The sequence below is a fragment of the Pseudochaenichthys georgianus genome, chromosome 14 (assembly GCF_902827115.2).
Source record: "Pseudochaenichthys georgianus chromosome 14, fPseGeo1.2, whole genome shotgun sequence".
Classification (NCBI taxonomy): domain Eukaryota; kingdom Metazoa; phylum Chordata; class Actinopteri; order Perciformes; family Channichthyidae; genus Pseudochaenichthys; species Pseudochaenichthys georgianus.
In genome coordinates this window covers 18,434,519-18,454,235 of record NC_047516.1, presented here as the reverse complement: position 1 = coordinate 18,454,235, position 19,717 = coordinate 18,434,519, and the positions used below count along the sequence as shown (strand labels likewise).

General features: G+C 42.6%; 1 pseudogene; it reads left to right on the top strand.

Annotated features, from left to right (window-relative positions):
- The window catches only part of LOC117458085 (GDNF family receptor alpha-4-like), a 33,584-nt pseudogene extending 14,725 nt beyond the window's left edge, over nt 1–18,859 (top strand).
- The last annotated feature ends 858 nt before the right edge of the window (nt 18,860–19,717 follow it).

Genomic DNA, 19,717 nt, shown 5'->3' with positions numbered 1-19,717 from the left:
GGCCTCAACTTTGTCCACCTGTGGCCTGACTTCACCGTTCCCCAGCTGATACCCAAGGTAACGAGTCTCCTGCTTAGCCCACTCACATTTCTGTAGATTGAGTGTGAGTCCTGCGGCATGGATTGCACCTAGGACCCGACGAAGGTGATCGAGATGTTCCTTCCAGGTCCTGCTGTAAATGACCACGTCATCCAGGTAGGCAGCACTGCAGTCCTCGCACCCCAGAAGAACTTTGTCCATTAACCTCTGGAAGGTTGCTGGGGCACCATGTAGACCAAACGGCATCACAGTAAACTGGAAGAGGCCTAGTGGGCTTCTGAACGCGGTGAGGTGCCGGGACTGGCTTTCCAAGGGGACCTGCCAATACCCCTTGCAGAGGTCCAAGGTAGTGATGTAGTTGGCTCGACCAATCCTCTCCAGCAGGTCCTCAATCCGGGGCATTGGGTAGGCATCAAAGAAGGAGATGGCATTCAGCTTCCTGAAGTCAATGCAAATGCGGAGAGAGCCATCCTTCTTGGGTACAATGACAATAGGGCTACTACACTCACTGGTTGATGGTTCAATTACTCCCAGCTCGAGCATCAAGCGGATTTCTTCCTTCAATGCCTCCACTAAACGTTCCGGTACTCTGTAGCATGCCTGCCGAACTGTGTTCTGCCCCGGTTTTACTCGGATTACATGCTGCAACACACCTGTCCGGCCTGGTTTCTGTGTGAACAAGTGGGGAAGGGTATCGAAAATAACTTGCAAGTCAACTGGCTTCTTACTATCCAGGTGGGAGAGATCGACCTTCGCTGGCTGCTGATTCCAGGCACCAACTACCCCTTCGGAGTCATCCTCTTCAACCACCCTGCGGGCCAGTAGTGAGGTGATGGGAGGAGGGCTGCTTCTTTCCTCCCATGCTTTAAGGAGATTGACATGATAAGTCTGCTTTTTTTTTCTTTTCTCCGGGTGCAAGATCTCATAAGTCGTAGGCCCCATCTTCCTTAACACTTCAAACGGTCCCTGCCATTTGGCCAGTAGCTTGCTAGAGGAAGAAGGCAAGAGTAACAAAACCTTTTGACCTGGTTTGAACTCACGGTTGCGTGCTTGCTGGTCGTACCATCGTTTTTGAGTCTTCTGGGCATCCATTAGATTGAGCCTGGCCTCCTCTCGGTACTGATCCAACCTGTCCCTGATCTGGAGGACATACTGCAAAATACCCTGCCCTTCTGCCTTTTTGTCTGTTACCTTTTCCTCCCAGTTACGTTTCAACAGATCCAAGGGCCCTTGGACTGGCCAGCCGTAGAGTAGCTCGAACGGGGAAAATCCGGTGGACGCTTGAGGCACTTCCCTGTAGGCAAAGAGTAGAAAGGGTAACCACTTATCCCAGTCTTTTCCAGTATCAGATACGAACTTCTTTAGCATCCTCTTGAGGGTTTGGTTAAACCTTTCAACAAGTCCGTCAGTCTCTGGGTGGTAAGGAGTCGTCTTGATAGCTTTTATCCCCAACTCCTTATGCAGTTGACCCATCAGGCGTGATGTGAAGTTGGTTCCCTGGTCCGTCAGAATTTCCTCAGGGATTCCTACACGAGAAAACAGCTGAACAAGAGCACTGATCAACTTTGGGGTGGTTATAGACCGGAGAGGAAAAGCTTCAGGAAACCGAGTAGCATAGTCACATACCACAAGAATGTACTGGTATCCTGTTGAGCTTTTTTCCAGGGGCCCCACAATGTCCATGGCAATCCGCCTGAATGGGGTTGTTATCACCGGCATGGTTTGGAGGGGTGCTCGGTTTGATTTGCGGAGAGGACAAGTTTTCTGACACTCTGGGCATGTTTTACAATATTTCTGCACATCAGTGTACATTGAAGGCCAAAAGAACCTAGAGGCAAGTCTGAGATACGTCTTATAGTGACCTAGATGTCCTGCCCATGGAAGTGTGTGTGCAAGGTGTAGTACTAGGGATCTACAGCTACCTGGCACAACTAATCTCCTGCCGTCTTGCTCTTCCCCCTCATAAAGCAGGTCATTGTGGAGAAAGTATGCTGCACCACCTACTAGAGCGGATTGATTGGCTGAGTTTAACACCTTGGTTAGCAAAGACTTTAACAAGGGATCAGACTGTTGCAATATGGTCATATTCTCTGGTATTTCCCACTTTACATTTGACAAAGCATTGCCAGGCATTTCACCAGGTACAGGTGACCAAGCGTGTTTCTCTAAACGCCGTTGCCGACGTGTTTTCCTTGGTGCTTTTGTTCCAGCACTGCACAGACTACCACATAAGTCTGGCAGAGGCTGGACACCAGGATTTGCTTGGGCTTTTGCCTGTGACCGTCTCACTACGAAACAAGAAACATGCATGTTCTGTCCTGACAAGGGTTCACAGACATGTTTAGTACTGCTAAGGAGATCATATAGAATAGGCAAATCCCTCCCCAACAGCATCTCAACAGGTAAACTTTCAATTACCCCCACGTTTAACAGATACCTTTGGCCTTCTACATCAACTGTAAGCTCGACCTGTGGTTCTGGCTTGCAATCACCATGTACACATAACACATCTGTCTGCTGGTTGTAGTCAATAGCACAAGGCACACAACTTTTCCTAACGAATGACATGGAGCTTCCAGAGTCAAGGAGAGCAGTTATCATTTTACCATTAACTTTTACCGGGATCACTTTACACCCTCCTTCCCTGTCTTGACAGTCAATCTCCTCACCCTTTCTGGGCACATAACACAGTCCTGTCAGTTTTGGCTTCTTCAGGGGGCAATCTGACGCTTTGTGTCCCTGCTGCTGACAATGATAACATACAAAAGGTTTAGTCCCTGACTGAGCAGAGGGTCCCCTGTCATATGCCCCCCGGTTACCTTGACCAGTCTTTGGAAAGTTGTCCCTTTGGTGGTTCCAGTCCCTGGTTTCATCCCGCGTTGGTCGTGATGTCGTCCCCTTTCTGGCGTTCAGGAACTGCATGGCCAACTTGGATGCTATAAGACCATCCTCCGGTTCATGTTCAACAACAGAAAGGTGAACTAAAGAAAGTTCTGGCCCTAGATGTTTACAATGATTGTGAAAGTGAATTACATTATGTCCAGCCTGTTGATAATGAATATAAATATATGTATATGATAGGATGTCACACACAACTGTACTAGCTGCTTACTAGCTAAGACTTTACTTGTAACAGAGCATTTCCACACAGTGATATAGCTTATTTTAATTACTGACGATGGATGATCCACGGTTTAAAAAAACAAAAAAACAATTCCAGTCGTTTTGCCATTTCTATTTCTTACCTAGAACCACACGCTGCGGTGTCGTGATGGCACTCGGTGTTGGTGGTTGAGTCGGTGTCGATTCTTCGGCTGGGGTCCGTTCTGGATTCGATGACGATGTGGACGGAACACTGCCATCAACCGTTGTTCGGGAATGTTCCTCCTCACGAGTCCCAATGTAATCATCTAGAACAGCAAAATGACTTGTTAATTCCACAAACTACTGCAGCACAATACTAAATAGGAACAACAACTATAGAAAAGAAAAACTGAACGTAAACAATGGCACATATGGTGTTAGCAAACAATAGCTCTAGCTAAGGCTATCTGCCTAGGCTATCTGCCTTAGCTAGCTATGTAACTCTTCGGGGCTCCATAAAAGCACGGGTTGTCGAACATTAATGTAAGGATAAAATAGACTTCTTTGTTAGAAGTGAGCGTACCTTGCAGGGACTCCAGTAAAGCCGTTGCCGTTTTCCCTACATCGCAGGAAAGTCCTCGAAAATCCGCGCTCGGACATCTGTGCAGAGACATCCTGGAACACTTTCACATTTCGCGTTGTTCCGTCGAGCTCCCGCTGGATTTTATCATCCCCAATGAGATGTAGGAACGTCGTCACCTCCTCGGTCGACCACGGTGTGCTTTTCTTCGACGTTGCCATTTTTGTAGCTCCTCCGTTTACAAAATGCTGCAAGCTTGCTTCTTGATATATATGTGAGGCGAGGGATGATCTCGCGCGCGATCTTGTGACGATTCTCTCTGACCAATCAGCAGTCGAGTGTTGACGTCACAGCCCTGGCCTGGTCTGATAGAACCACGATTTTATGGGGCCGGAAAAAGAGAGAAAAAGTACCCGCTAGCCGGTACTAGGCTATATGGAAATGCCACCAAAAACTGGCCTGGCCGCTTGAGGACGGTCCAGGACGCTTAAACGGGGCTACCCGCTGCAGTGGAAATGCACCATAAGTGGGTACACTTCAGCATACACCTCTATGGTGGACTCCATGCAGTGCCATTCATCTCACTGACTGTAAAAAAGAGTGAATGCACTTATTTGACCATAAGTGCATACGATGCTTGTCAGGTGGTGATTAAGGACATTTATGTGAATTCGCAGTGACTTACTTAGGCCTACTATGAGGGCCATAATAATATGTGAGACATTTTCGTTTTCTTGGACCTTGATGTGAAGTTAAGATTTGTAATAAGCTTTAGGTTTTGCAATTTCACACGTGTACAAAAGTATAGCTTAATTCAACTGATGAGGGCTATGTGAATACATGTAAGCGATGTGATGGAAGCAGCTCTTGGCCACTTTCGTTTTTTCAAAGTAGCTCTCAGATGAAGAAAGGTTGGAGACCCCTGCTCTAGATAATAATGATCTGTTTTGTTTTGAAAATGTAAGAAGTAAAAGTAAAAAGTCGTCAGAAAAATAAGTAGTGGAGTAAAGTACTGATAGGCAAGGCAAGGCAAGTTTCTTTATATTGCACCTTTCAGCACACGGCAATTCAAAGTGCTTTACAAAACAAAATAAAAGACATTTAAGAAGAAATACAGCAGAAACACATTATAAAATGTCATTTAGCAACAGGCATAAAAAAAGCAAAGATAATAAAATAAACACTACAGGTATAGAATACATGAATAAAAGCCATACTGCAGTGTGGATATAAACAGCTCAATCAAAAGCAGCGGCAAAAAGATACGTTTTCAGTCTGGATTTAAAGTAGTAAGAGTTGCAGCGGACCTGCAGGATTCAGGGAGTTTGTTCCAGATGGTCGGGCATAATAGCTAAACTCTGCTTCTCCATGTTTAGTTATTACTCTTGGAACAGAGAGCAGACCCGTCCCAGAAGACCTGAGACTCCTGGATGGTTCATAGTTTTGCAGGAGATCGTTAATATAATTTGGTCCTAAACCATTCAGGGGTGATACCAGAAATATGTACTTAACGAAGTATTTGTACTGCACTAATTCCCACCTCTGCAGGTAGTGTGCCAGTGTCTGCCTCCTCAGACTGTGTGGTGGCGGAGCAGCGCTGCGCCCAGGAGCCGTCCTGCATAGTGCTCTATCGGCTGCTGGAGTACTGCGCGGCGGAGGAAGCCGTGTCTCCTCTCGGCTCAGACGCCCGACTCGAGTGCCTGGAGGCCCAGAACTCTTTGCAGCGTTACCGCCCGCTGCAGGTTTGCAAGTGTCAGCGCGGCTCTCGCAGGGAGGAGCACTGCCTCAAGGTCTACTGGACGGCCAGATTTGCAGGTGGGTTCAGCATTGGTATCTACTAGGGGTCTAACGGTTCACAAACATTTCGGTTCGGTACGTACCTCGGTTTTTAGGTCACGGTTCGGTTCGGTACGTTTTCGGTACAGCAGAAAATTATCACAAAACATAACATTTTTTTTTTTAATTATTATTAAACTGTGAATAATGTATTCACTCAAATAAATACAAAATATAATAAAACAAACATGCAGCATTTCGATTAACTGAAATAATCTGTATTTGAACTTTACTGTACTAGTAGGCCTACTCACAAAACATAAACTATTAGTTTTGGGTTTTTAATTATTATTAAACTGTGAATATTCACTCAAATAAATATAAAATATAATAAAATAAACATTAAGGTGCAGCTTTTCGATTAACTGAAATCATCTGTATTTGAACTGTACTACCTAAGCAGCCAGTTTGACATTAGGACTTGCTTGTCATTGTATTTTCATGTTTTTTTAAAGAAAAATGTACTTGCCGAAAGGGCAGATCTGCTGGCACTAGCAACGTCTCCTGCTGTGGAGAACACCCTCTCGCTAGGGATAGAGGTAGCAGACACAGCCAGGTAGCGCTTTGCTAACATGGCAACATAAGGATATTTGTCGTTTGTAATAGCTTTGGCTCGGTCTGATGTTTTTGCGAGTGGTGGAGGCTTAAATGCTAGCGGGAGTTGGGTTTGCACTTCAGTCATTTGGTACCGGTGATATTCACGTTCGGGTGATGCCTTTTCAAATGAGTGTGCAAGCTTGATGTATTGCCAGCCGCGTAACCAATTGTAGTTGAACAATGCCGACAAACGGCTTTGGTTCGGTCCACCTGTCTTTGTCCGTCATCCTTGTACGTAACTGCGAAACCAAAATGTTCCCAAACCGGAGACTTCAATGATGCTGGAGGATTTTCGAGCTCAACTTTATCTGCGTTCGCCATTTCGACAGTTCCTCAAATCACTGACTACATTTGAACGCATCCCTCTGACCAGCTCGTCCAATGAAATGACTTGTTTGCTCTATGACGCGTTGAACACAATGGGAGCAAATTACTCTGAATGCTGCGACGCAGCACCTGAGATTACTTCCAAGAAGTTGTTCACATTCTCAATTTTTTACGTTTAACGTTATATTCGTTCGGTACACTTCGGTACACACGTGTACCGAACCGAAGGGCCCGTACCGAATAATTTCGGTACGTGTACCGTTACACCCCTAGTATCTACTGTTGGGGAAATATTTTTCCCAGGCCCATAACTTTGACCCAGTTTATCAGTTTGTACAATGAGCACCTGCAACCTTGGGTGCTGTGTGCTGAGTGTGTTGTCACCCTGTTCCTGCCTGTTGGCGTCTGCTGATAGAGGTGTTATGGTTTTATCTTGTTATGCACAATGCTGATTCTTCTCTCAGAACTAGCTAAATACATGGGTCTGGGGTAGAGATCTTCAGAATTGGTTTGGCAACCGCTGTATCAACTCGTGGCACAGCACATGTCTTTTGAATTCTCCGGCCGAAGCTCCAAATAATACATCAGTGTTTCTGCTCTCCCCGTTTCTCTCTGAGTCCTGTCTCCATTGCTTCAGAAGTTTCCATCATGTGTTTGAAATCTCCATTGCATAGTCCATGTGATAAATACTCTGTACTGTTGTTTCAGCTTATGAGGAGTATGAAGTGTCTCCATATGTAGAACTGCAGTTGAATCTGGTGAAACACTTAGAGATGACACGTATGGCCTCCATCATGGCAGGTACTGCTCTGATCACAAATCATTAAAGTTCTGCATGCTGCATGTCATGGATTTTATTTCCCAATAAACGTTTTTTCCCCCCGTCCAGCTTCTTCTCTTTCTGTGGATGGCCAGAACCAGTGTCTGAAGGCAGCGCAGGACTGTGGCCTGTATGAGAAATGTGGCTCCCTGCGGTCAGAGTATGTCGTGGCCTGCACCAAGCGAGCGACAGTCACAGACAACAGCTGCAACCGGCAGAAATGCCACAAAGCCCTGCGGCGCTTCCTGGAGCGCGTGCCCGAGGAGTACAGCTTCGCTCTGCTCTTCTGCCCCTGCTCGGACACTCTGTGCGGGGAGAGGCGGAGGAAGACCATCGTCCCGTCGTGTTCCTACGAGGAGAACGGGAGAGGGGAGGAACGAGTGGGAAAGCCCAACTGCCTGAGCCTGCAGAACTACTGCTCCAGAGACGAGCTGTGTAGGTGAGACGGCTGATTGGGGGCAACGACACACAAGTGCCCTTAATGAGGGTTTCAGCATGGGACCACACAGGAAATTAAGATTTAAGTGTCCTACAAAGCACCGAGGTATACTGTCAGACCATGTACCATAAATTACAATGAACTACTCTAGTACCTCAAAACGTCAGTATTGAAGGCCTTTTGTTGAGTTTTTGAGTACAGTTGTTGCATTTTTAGGCAGTGTTTTGATAAATGGGTCCCAGTTTGATTTGTAACTCACAAAGGGATGTCAAACCACCAAATATTTTCATGAACAATTGTTGAATCACTAGAATAACTATGTCAATCACCATTTCTTAGAGCCCAAATTCCCATGTTTTAAGTTTTCCTTATCCGGACCAACAGTCATAATTAACAATATTCAGATTACTGAGAAAAAGCAGCAAAGTCTTAGTTTGAAGAAATTGGAACAAACAAATAAGTTTAAAGAAAGACTTAAATTATTAATCAGTTATCAAGATAGTGTTGAATGTGTTAATAGACTGAAGTTGTAGCTCTAACCCTCTACTCTGATAGCATAGGCACATAGAACCAGATACAGTTTAGTGCTGAACTATAAAAAACATATCTTGTTTTCACGCTTTATTCAACATATAAATGTATAAATGTATTCTTCAATAGTGTAAGATATGGTTGTTCAACAGCAAATGCAGGAACGATAATCACCTTAGCAGATGTTTAATAAAGAAGGTTGTTGTGGCCTTAAACACAGCTCCTTCCTGCCTTTGGTCAGTGGCCATGTAAACACAACAATAACATCAAATATGTCTTTAAAATAACAAACTGTCTGGAGTAAGACTGGCAGTTTATTTACTTGCATACATTCTGGTATTTACTTCGTTCTCTGCTCAGGGATAAAGGTCTGTAAACATGTTTTTTACACTTTCATCACTGATCGGAGGGAAATATAAACAGTGTTTGAATCTGTGGTCCCACTCAGGGCTCGAAATTAACTTTTTTCCTCAGTGTCCCACAACTGTCCCGAATTCTACTTTGTATTGTCCCGGATATAACCAGCAGTGTCCCAAATTTAAATTTGTGTCGTCGCCCCCCCAATTATGCAGAATACATATCATTTGATATTTTGTTTGTCACTTAATCATCACACCATAGACTCTGGTCCACCATGTAAGTTTAAAATACTTATTCTTTTAAACATATGAATATCAGTCTGGTCTGTTGCCTCTCCTAGAGTAGAAGGGAAGACAGTTGTTTTAAGACATGTTTTTCGATTGTTTCTCAATATCCAGACTAATTTATCATTGTCATGTCAACATTGAAGAATTCTGATTTGTATTTTTCAATTCAATATGGTATGGCTGTATGGTCTGTGTTTTATGATCGGAACTCTCTATCTGGCTATAAAAGTGGTATGAATGATAATAAAAAAACAGAAGTTCCATAATACAGTTTAATAAATGTATCTGTTTTCCGTTCTAATTACAAGTTATCCTCACAAGTCGTCAGTAGTACTATAGGAATATAAATTGATCTTCTATCTTCATTCATGAATGTCAATCATCTTGCTCTCACTCATTCATCCCCCCCCCCCCCCCCCCCCCCAGGCACAAAAACAACTGGAACATTACTCTCTCTTAACATGACCACATTATTCTCATACCAGAGTTGATTGACAAACTAAAATTACCTTGCGACCCCCTTTCTAATCGTCACCCAATCTGACTGACGTTCTTGACCAAAAAAAAGTAAAACACTAAAAAAAGATGAAAAGCTAAATGCCTTACGTTTTTGCAGCTAAAGATTCTAGCCTGGTCACTGACTGGCTGACAAAGAAAATACAAAAATGATAGGCTACACCTCTTATTCTGATCAACTGTATTTCACATCATTTTCACAAACTTCAAAAGAACATGACACCGCATTTTAGGACGTTTGTATGCATTGTAAGGCACACTTCAGTTGCTAGCGTTAGTTAGCGCTAGCTAACATTGACACTTAAGACAACTAACTTACCACAGTGGAAGACGATGCATCATAACCAGGACTTGGGATGTTTTCGTTTCGGGAGTCGGCAGAATTGGGGCTTGCATCAGGGGGCTGTTTATTCAACCACCTCAGCATTTCTTTCTTCTGTTTTTAACTGTCGTGACCGTTGCACTGGCGCGAGTCTAGCAGCAGTCAGCAGAGTGGATGACGTAGAATGCATTCTATGATTTGACAGCCCAATGACTTTGCAAATAACACCCATTTTGAAGTTTACTTTTATTTATTTTTTCACTGTCCCGAAATAGTCCCAGACAAAATAGATTTGTGTCCCAATAGGAATTGTTATGGTCCCCGGGACACCGGGACATCGTTGATTGCGAGCCCTGGTCCCACTATAACTCGAAAAATATTCGGTGATGTACGGATATGGGCAGTTTGTTTTTAGTGTCCCAGAATTCATAGCTATGCCCCTACTCATGTGTATGATTGTAATGGCATTAGTGACTCTAATTTCACTCTGATTAAAAATGTATAGGTCTTTCTTACACTAATACCGGTCTAATCTGTGTAAATGTTACAGAGGTTATTAATGAAAATGGTAGAGTTCTAGTAAATTGAAACTGAGAAGGTCACACAAAATCCCTCCTCTGTAGTATTATTAACACATTTAAAATAAGAAAAGAGAGAAGCCTTGACTGCAGCTGACATGAGCGTCTTCTTTTCCACCTGTATGGCTATCATGTGTTTCTTCTGGAAATCGTAGGAAAAGCAAAGGAGCAACTCGATGTCAGCTCAAGTGTTTTATATCTGCTACAAATGACAAGATGACAAGATGTTTTAAACGTGTGTGCATGTTTATTAGAATAATTGTCAACCAAATCTACTTGTAAAATATATACAGTAGCTTGAAACCTCTGAGACGAAGTGTTATCCTCCCCCTCAGTACCAGTGGCTTAAACAATCGAATTAACTGACATTTGTATTTCAGAGAAGAGTAGTAGGTTGTGTATTTGTACTAGGCTACTTAAAGGTAAACCAACACATTGTTTTAATGTCTCAGCACAGCTATCAATGTCTCTGTTTTGTGTACAGTGTTGCTTACGCTGTGTTTGTTTTGTAGCTAATCCCGAATTGTCTAAACACTTTAAAATGTACACTCTGCTTCTCTGTGCTGACTGATGAAACTGTTTTCTCTTCTGTGTGTGTGTGTGTGTGTGTGTGTGTGTGTGTGTGTGTGTGTGTGTGTGTGTGTGTGTGTGTGTGTGTGTGTGTGTGTGTGTGTGTGTGTGTGTGTGTGTGTGTGTGTGTGTGTGTGTGTGTGTGTGTGTGTGTGTGTGTGTGTGTGTGTGTGTGTGTGTGTGTTTCAGATCCCGCTTCGCTGATTTCCAACACAACTGCCAGCCCTCCCCTCTGGCTGCCTCTGGCTGCGTGCGAGAAAGCAGAGCCATGTGCTTGAAGGCCTACGCTGGACTCATCGGTGAGATGGAGGAAAAATAAATTAAAGAGGTTTTTGTAAAAAAGCCTTATCCGTGATGTTTGGCTTACATCATGTTCACTTGGTTGCGCAAGGAATCTAAAGGAGTACAGCTGCATAAAGCCAGACATCAGTGCTACGAAAGGATATTTTAATAATAATCCACCCCTATATTGTATTTAAAACTGTATCTTAAAATAATAATCTTGCAGGCATGCAATTTTCCACATTAAGAGCTTGACAACTCTTTACACTCTTAAATTGTTGTTAGACTGCATCTCATCTACCATGATGATGTGTGCTGAGAATTTCAATCTTCTGCCAAAAGAAAATATTTCGGGAAGAGTTTATAAAGTCGCAGCTGCAATATGACTTTTGTGTTCTTTCTAAAACCAGGCACCATCATGACTCCTAACTATGTGAACAACAGCAGCACAGAGGTGTCCCAGTGGTGCTCGTGTGACGGCAGCGGGAACGAGTGGCAGGGCTGTCAGCGCATCATGCACATGTTCAGCGGCAACTTGTGTCTACGTGAGTCGAATGTTATTATGTTACAGCATGCAGTACAATATACCTGCAGGGTTGACAAAGACAAAAAGCCTTATAACCTATTAAATATTATTTGAAATCACATGTAAGTAATAGTCATGTGTTGTAAACATATAGAAACTTACCAACGTTTATAGACCAAGAATGAACATGTGATAGTTCTTGCAACTTTATCTAGTGATTTGAGTGATAAATGTTTAAAGGGACCCTTTTATGATCATTTTTGGGTTCATATTTGTATTTTCTGCCTCGACTGTGACGTGTCCCCATGCTTTAATGTTCAAAAAGCTCTTTATTTTTTTGCTGCAGCACCTCTTTTCACCCTCTGTCTGAAACCAGAGCCCAGTCTGCTCTGATTGGTTAACCACTTAGAAATGTCCCGCCCCTCAGTCTATCATGTACAATGTGTTGGAGCGCTAGTCAATTGAAGTGTGATTGTTACATAGTGATTGTGCTACGGAAGTAAACAAAGGAGTCCAATTGATGGGGAGTAGGAGGGAAAGAAACTCCCTCTGGAGGAAACGTTGGGATTCATATACAGTATATATCTATATAACACACTACAGGAAATGGAAAACACCATAAAGCGTTTTTTCTGCATCAAGATAACAACAGCCCCAGATCCCCAGCTGGGAAGAGACCAAGGGGTAGACCTAGGACCAGGTGGAGGGATTATATCTCTTCACTGGCCTGGGAGCGCCTTGGGACCCCCCAGTCAGAGCTGGTTGATGTCGCCAGGGAAAAGGAAGTTCGGGGCTCTCTACTGGAACTGCTACCCCCGCGACCCGACCACGGATAAGCGGGAGAAGACGGATGGATGGATGGAAGATAACAACAAAGGAACAGTTCACTTTGAGCTGTCAAACCTGAGAATAACTAAATTGATCTCTCGAGATGCTGCTCAAACTAAGCGGTTTTTAATGTGAATTAATGCAGAATTCAGACGAGGTGGGTCATAATTGATGATTGAGAGGGTAAACTATTGAACCGTTATGTTTTCTTATAAATAAGTAAGCAGCAAGAGACACTCTTTGGTTGGTTGCCAAATGTGCATGAGATTTCTCCAAGTTCTGTGGAGCCAATGAATTATAAACACAAAGAGGCTTCTTGTTGAATTGTTGCCAAACTAGTAGTAATTGAAAAAGGCATCAAAACACCCCATATAAGAATCACTTTTTAAAATATTAAACTAACCATTGCTGTCGAATGTGCTTACATTAACAACAATTAGTATGCACCGTGTAACACTATGGACTGCACAGTTGGGTTTCTTTAATTGAAATGTCCCATTTAGAGGTGGAGGAAGTACTCAGATCCTTTACTTAAGGAAAAGTAGAAATAATACCATCCATAATTTAATAGAAGTAAAAAACCTGAATTGGAAAAAGCACAAAACGGCCCCTTTAAATAAATGCAGTACAGTAAAAAGTACCATGTTGCCATCCAAATTGAGTCAAATATATGTATCATATAATGTATATCAAAACTTAAGTAAAATAGTCAAAGTACTTTGTTACACTCCTCCACTGACTTCTGTATAAACAACCATTGGCGAAGGACTGGCTGTAAAATAGAGAGCGAACCCGGATAAATTATTCTGTGTATTATTAGATTTGTGCATTCGGTCCAGTGACATTATTTTATCGCGTGTGCTGGGAGCCAAAAGGAAGTCAGAGGTCTCCGATGTACTGACATACTCTATAGTGTGCATGATATAAAAGTCTGTTTGCTTATCTGCACATAGTGAGCAACTGTATAATTGGTTTGGCGCCCTCTTTGAACTCACTATCAGTTCAAACCGGAGAGACGTGATGTATGGAATACATATTTATTGTTTACACGTCATATGAATGAAATGATTGCCATGATAATACAACAGGAGAATGGAATGGTGTTTGGAGATTAGGCCCCGGTTTGCAGGATAATCATTCAGGGGGGAAAGAACCGCTCCGATGAAATCCCCGGGGTCTAGACTGGTCACCACTGGTGGTGGTGATAAGTAGGTGGGACCGGTCTGAAGGAGGAAGGTTTAGCTTTTTCCTGGAGGAGACAGGAGGCGAGAGGGGTGGAGGCGGGTGGTCACCTGAAATGACAACTGACGTGAAGGAAGAGCAGGCATTTAAGGAATTTAGCATGTGCAGCAATTGGCTGCTGAGGGGTGACGCCCTCGTATTTAATGAGGGGGGAGAGAGCAATAGAGTGACATGTACTGTAAGTGACTCATTGTTAGGTCTTCCTTATTGAACTTGCGCTAAAGCTTTCATTTGTCCTCACGTTTATGTACATGAAGACTCCAAAGATCCCCACAGGTGTTACAATTCACCTTCAGGGGACATGGATGCACCAAAAGGCCTGTCACAATAAGTACAATATCGATTTATCTAAAAACATATGGACATGACTTCAATCATTTTTATCGACTTAAGTTTAAAGCAACAAAAGAGAGAAACGCTGTTGTTGTCACTTTGTAATTGAGGTCTTCCCCATTGAGCAACTGGATTGCACACATGTGAAGATAAACCACACAATAGTTGAAATAAATCAGCTTGGACCACATAACAATATTAAAATCCTGCGATCTAAGCCACAATGTGGTTTATCCAACCTATTCAAATGTACTTCGCCCAATCATGCACAGTACTTACATATTTGCCCTAACTGTGCTTTTTTAAAGTCACTGATAATACTCTGATGATGCTTCAAGGATGAATAACCATGTGAACCTATTGAAGATGTCCCCCGCTGATTGTGTTTCAGGCAACGCCATCAGCTCCATGGGATTCTCCGCACCTCCTCCTGTGGAAAACACTCCGGTGCCAGCGTCTCCGCCCCCCCCCTCGCGTCTACCAGGAAAGGGTCCATGTCGGTGTTAACACTCTCCCTGAATTCAACAGTGTAAGCACCTCCTCTCTCTGTCTCACCATATGTGTTAGAAACAGTAGACTGTGTATCAGGAGGTAACACCAAGGTATCGGGGGGACCAAGCAGCTCCTCCACCCTCCTGTACTCCGCCTCTCATTGTGGCTGAGGATTAGCCGTAGGTGTTTGCAGTATTAGACTCAACCTTTACGGTTAATATTCATGTATGCACATCCATCTGCTGCATAGTCCCCATTCGTTCTTCTATACCGGCCGTGCCACTGCTGGGCTGCAGAGAAAAACTCCAGTTAATTTAAAGATGATGCATTTGAGTTTTGTAGTTAAAAAGGTAGCACTGAAGTTGAGATGATGCGTTTTTAAAGCCAGCTACAATGTGAATTCCTCCTGAAATGAATCACAAAATATTATATTTAAGGAAAACCTCAAACTCAATTGCCCTTAAATAGTGACTATAAATTGAACATCATTGAGAACCAACAAGTGCTCTTCTCTACTTTTAACGACAGTGCCAATCGAACAAAGTCTGCAAGAATTGCCATCTCTCCCTCTGCCTCTCTAAAGCTGCTGTCCCGCTGCTTTCTGCCTCACAACCATCACCATCCCAGCATCCGCCTGTGGGCTCCGGGTAGGGGTGGGCGATATTGAAAAATATATTATCACGATATTTTTCAAGCAGTATCACGATAGACGATATATATCACGATATTTTTTCATGTCGGTTATTATGGTTATTTTTCAAGTTACTTAACAGTACAAGCACCTACAAGGTAACAGAAACTAAAACAAAAAGGAGTAACAGACCAAAATAGCATTTCAAGTTTTATTTCTGAAATGAATCCCTGAATGAACAATTCAACATTTTGATATGGCTTCAAGGCACAGTTTCTCAGTATAAAAATGAACTTTCTGAGGTAGCACTAGCAGTGAACATTAATAAACATCAAAAAAAGCATTGCACACAATTTAAACCAATCAATGTTGTGTAATTAACAAGGATAATCTGGTGTTTTTTAGTCGATGAGTAGTGCAGATATCACTGTAAAATCAATCGACAGTAAGAGGAATACTTACTTCCGGGTGTACAATTCTCCGTTATCCAATGGGAATGGACGCTCACATTACCTTTAAGGGCAGCCGACACAAACGAATGCCGTGCTTCCATGAGCGTCAAATCCCGCCGCAGATGGGAATACATTGCAATCAGTTGAAAGCTATTTGCGTCCCTTTATGACGCTGAAGGAGCCTAGGAGCGTCACAACTGCACGCCACGGACACTGACCAAACGTCGCTCCTGGACGATTATGGAGTGAGAGTGTGTTGGCTAACCCTAACCCTAGCCAGACAGGGGATCGTGTCCGTCTCTGTGGCTTCAGGCTTGATCGCCGTTCAAATGACAGTTTTAATGATCTCAATGGGAATGGTTAGCGTTTCATATGCACGCAAATAAAATAAAAATATAAGCCAACAGAATCAACCAAGACAATAAATGAAGTGCAATACTGTCTGAATCCTGACTAGACAGCTTTAGAGCATGTCTTTCACATCAGTTTATTTTTTTTATAGTTTTTTTTTTTTATCACGATAGATACGATATCTCTGAAAAAGCATATCGTGGAGACCTAATATCGTCACGACTATATATATCATCATATCGCCCACCCCTAGCTCCGGGGCAAAGTTATTGAAAGAAAGATTAGGCCGAAGCCTAGACGCCAAACCTAACTATATGCTGCTGTTCAAAAACAGCAGCATATACAGTAGAATCACTCTTTCCTCTGCTTTTACAGATGGAGGACAGCGAGGAAGAGGATCAGCAGCAAGAGGAGGAAAGCGAGGAATTCAACGTAATCCCTCCGTACTCTGAGAAGGACACTAACACTGAATCTGGGGCCAGAGGCAGCACACGAGGAGCCGCCGGCCGGGGACTACCCTTCCTCACATTACTGCTGCTGCCTACTCTCATCCTGGACGGGGCCTGTTGGAGCTACTGAAGCCTCCGTCTCATTCTCCGCTCTTATTTCACACGCACTACCACTTTCAAATCCATCTCAGAATGAGCCACAGAGGACAAATTGCTTCATTTCTTCTTCTTCCTTTTTTAAAATACCCTGCCTTTAGTTTATTACTCTGTTTCTCCTTTCACTGCCTCCTCAAGAGCTGAAAGATATATGTAGTCCTGCAGTATCTGCTCGAGTCCTCTCCTATGAAACACAGCGGAAAAACGTGAGCAGATAAATGAGTGCATGGGTGGATTTAGAAATGCGGTCTGGGCAAATACTCTATCTAGAGCCTGCTTCACACTCAAAGTACATCCTCTCTTTTTAAAAAGAAGCACATCGCCCAAGGCAACATCCACTATACACACTCACAAAAACCATAACCAGTCCACTCCGCTGCAACCAGGCTGGAGCACGGCTTTTTATTTCTATTTCATGAATCATGTCACATCCATTTCTCTGTGGGCCCCTTCGGATCTTCCTCTCCCGGCTCCATACGCTGTCTGAGTAACATCATCCACTTTAAAACAAGCTAATCAGAAACTTCTCCGCACTTAAACTACTCCATTGGAGAAGAATATGGTTTTGAAAAGTGCTGTTTTTTTTCTCGCATTTATGTATGACACATCTTTATGCCTCCTGCTCCCTTTGTGCGGAGAAAAGCAGAGTGCAGCAGTGCTCCTTTTGTGTAAACACCACTTAGTGTTATTCCTACCAGGGTGAGAGACTGAGAATCCAACCATACGCAAAAGTAATGAGATCAAATTATATTGTTGGAATGACGAGCTCTTAAAAGCAACACGAGCAATTACAGCACAATTCAAGTTGCTCAGCATGCGGGGGAAAGTCTGGAGTAAGGCTCAGGGGTGGAAATAGCCAATGTACTGCTGTCATCGCCCCTCTCTTTTTCTTGTCCTGAGGAGGTGTGTTTTTAGTGCTCCTTGCCCGTAATGTGCTCTGGATGTTTTGAGAGCGAGATGCGGAGAGACGGATGGACACAGGAGACTCTAAAGCCTGCTGGCTGCTCCCATCGTTGAGCAGCACATTGAGCCATTCTCTCTTCCTGAAATAGCTTCTGCTGATGTTAATGATTTTCTTTCTCTTATGGCTCATTTTCTTGTGAAATTACGCAGCTGCAAGGGATGTAGGTAAAGAGAAGTATGGTGGAGGGGTAAACTCGTCTAATTTAAGGATGAGTTCACAAGAAGTTACCTGAGCTCCGCAATGGAAATGTTCTCTCATGACAGAAATATGTATACCATCAACACGGGAGATTTCTAAAGACATATCATTGAAGAAAAACATTTTTGAGTGCTTGAATATTATTTCATCGCGCCTCAACTACTGGACTTGTTTACACAATGACTTGTTGACATGAGGACTGAACTCTTAAAGTATGAAGGCAGAAAAGTATGAAGTGTCTGTATGATCTATGCTTTTGCAAATGCAGATCCATGACCACTTCAAACTTGGTTTTGAATTTCCAGAAGTCAAAGTGAAGCTGTGAGTTTGGGAGACCTGTGGTGGCTGTTGCACACCTCGGGGCGACATGACATCATGCAGACTTTATGAAGAGTTTGGCTACAGGAAGCTAAGCAGTGGAGGAGGGAAAGGTCAGTTAACAAAGCTCTGAAGTGTGACTGCAAGCTTAGTGGGTTCAAAAAACAATTTGGACAGAATATTTTAAAGCTAGTGCACGTATGTGAAATAGACACTATAGAAGAGATGTGTTGATGGATTAAAATGATAAACACACTTTACCCATCACTGTAACAACGCAGTGGTCAATGAAGCTTAAAATGAACGGAATTGAGAAACACGTGTCAATAATATCATCCAGTGAGCTCTGGCCTTAATGACTGAATGTGAGTTTACATGTATTTTCACATTTCAGTAGGTTTGTTAATATTTGTAAACTACAAGTAAACACTTGCATTAAACATGGCTTGTTTTTTTTTTGATGAGTTGAAGAGTTTAAAAGAAAAGAAAGCTTATTCTTCATCCATCAATTTAAATTCTTTAAGAAAATATGTGAATATTCCCTACATTTGACTGTTTTTAGATTGTATCTTGAGAATACAGTTTAGAGACACTGTACAGTACTATGTTCTACATGCTAACCTTCTTTAAAAGACATATCATACATGCCAAATAACTCTGACTGTAATGTGTAATAACTGTAATTTTTGTGACATAGCAGAACAGTGTGCCGTTTCGGTAAAAAGAAGAATAAAATTCACATTTCCACGTCTGTCAGGTAAAGAAAATGGCTTTTAATGATCAATCACTGACTGCTTTGTGTGAACATCTAACATGTTGATATTTATGTTAAGTGTAATGTTAATTTCAGTGCAAATTGGTGAGTTAATGACCTATGTACATTTTTGGAAATACATGTTGAAATATACAGCTTCGATACTATAGACATTCATTTGCTTTAATTAAAATCCACATGCCTCATGCATAATGACACCATTGTGGCAGAAACAGTGGAATAATTTGAGAATTGTTATAGAAACTGGCATCAGCCTTTGCTTTAATTATAAAAAGTGCAGCATGAGGGCACTGGGCCTTTGTTTTTAATATCCAAATCCAGCCAACTGTCTACAAAGTTAAGTTCTGCTTTATTTATCCCCGAGGAGGAATTATCTTCTGCATGTTATCCATCCGTACTATTCAGGAGCAGCGGGAGAAAGTAAAAAGGAGAAAAACATATCTGTGGTTTGCATTTTTTAGCCCGTTCACTTCTAATATTCTGCCCGACTGTGTGCCTCTATACGCAGATCCACAGATAGCTCACTGCTTCAAGAGAAAGTCAGAAACTGGAGCGCAGATGAAAGCTCTTAACTGTTGTTTTTGTCAAATTAAAATGACACAGAAAGACAGTAGAAATTAATAAGTGCTATTTAAAGGACATCACACATCCAAAGACATTCAATTATGTAAATGAGGGCTTAAAAAGATATTGCCATCATCTACCACATTTAAATGATATGTAAATAGTTCTACTTAAATTGTAAATGTCGTAAATAATGCACATAAAATTCACCCGCTTAAAAACAGTAATAGAAACAGTACTGGCATAAATGCAGCAGGAAAGCTATCAAAT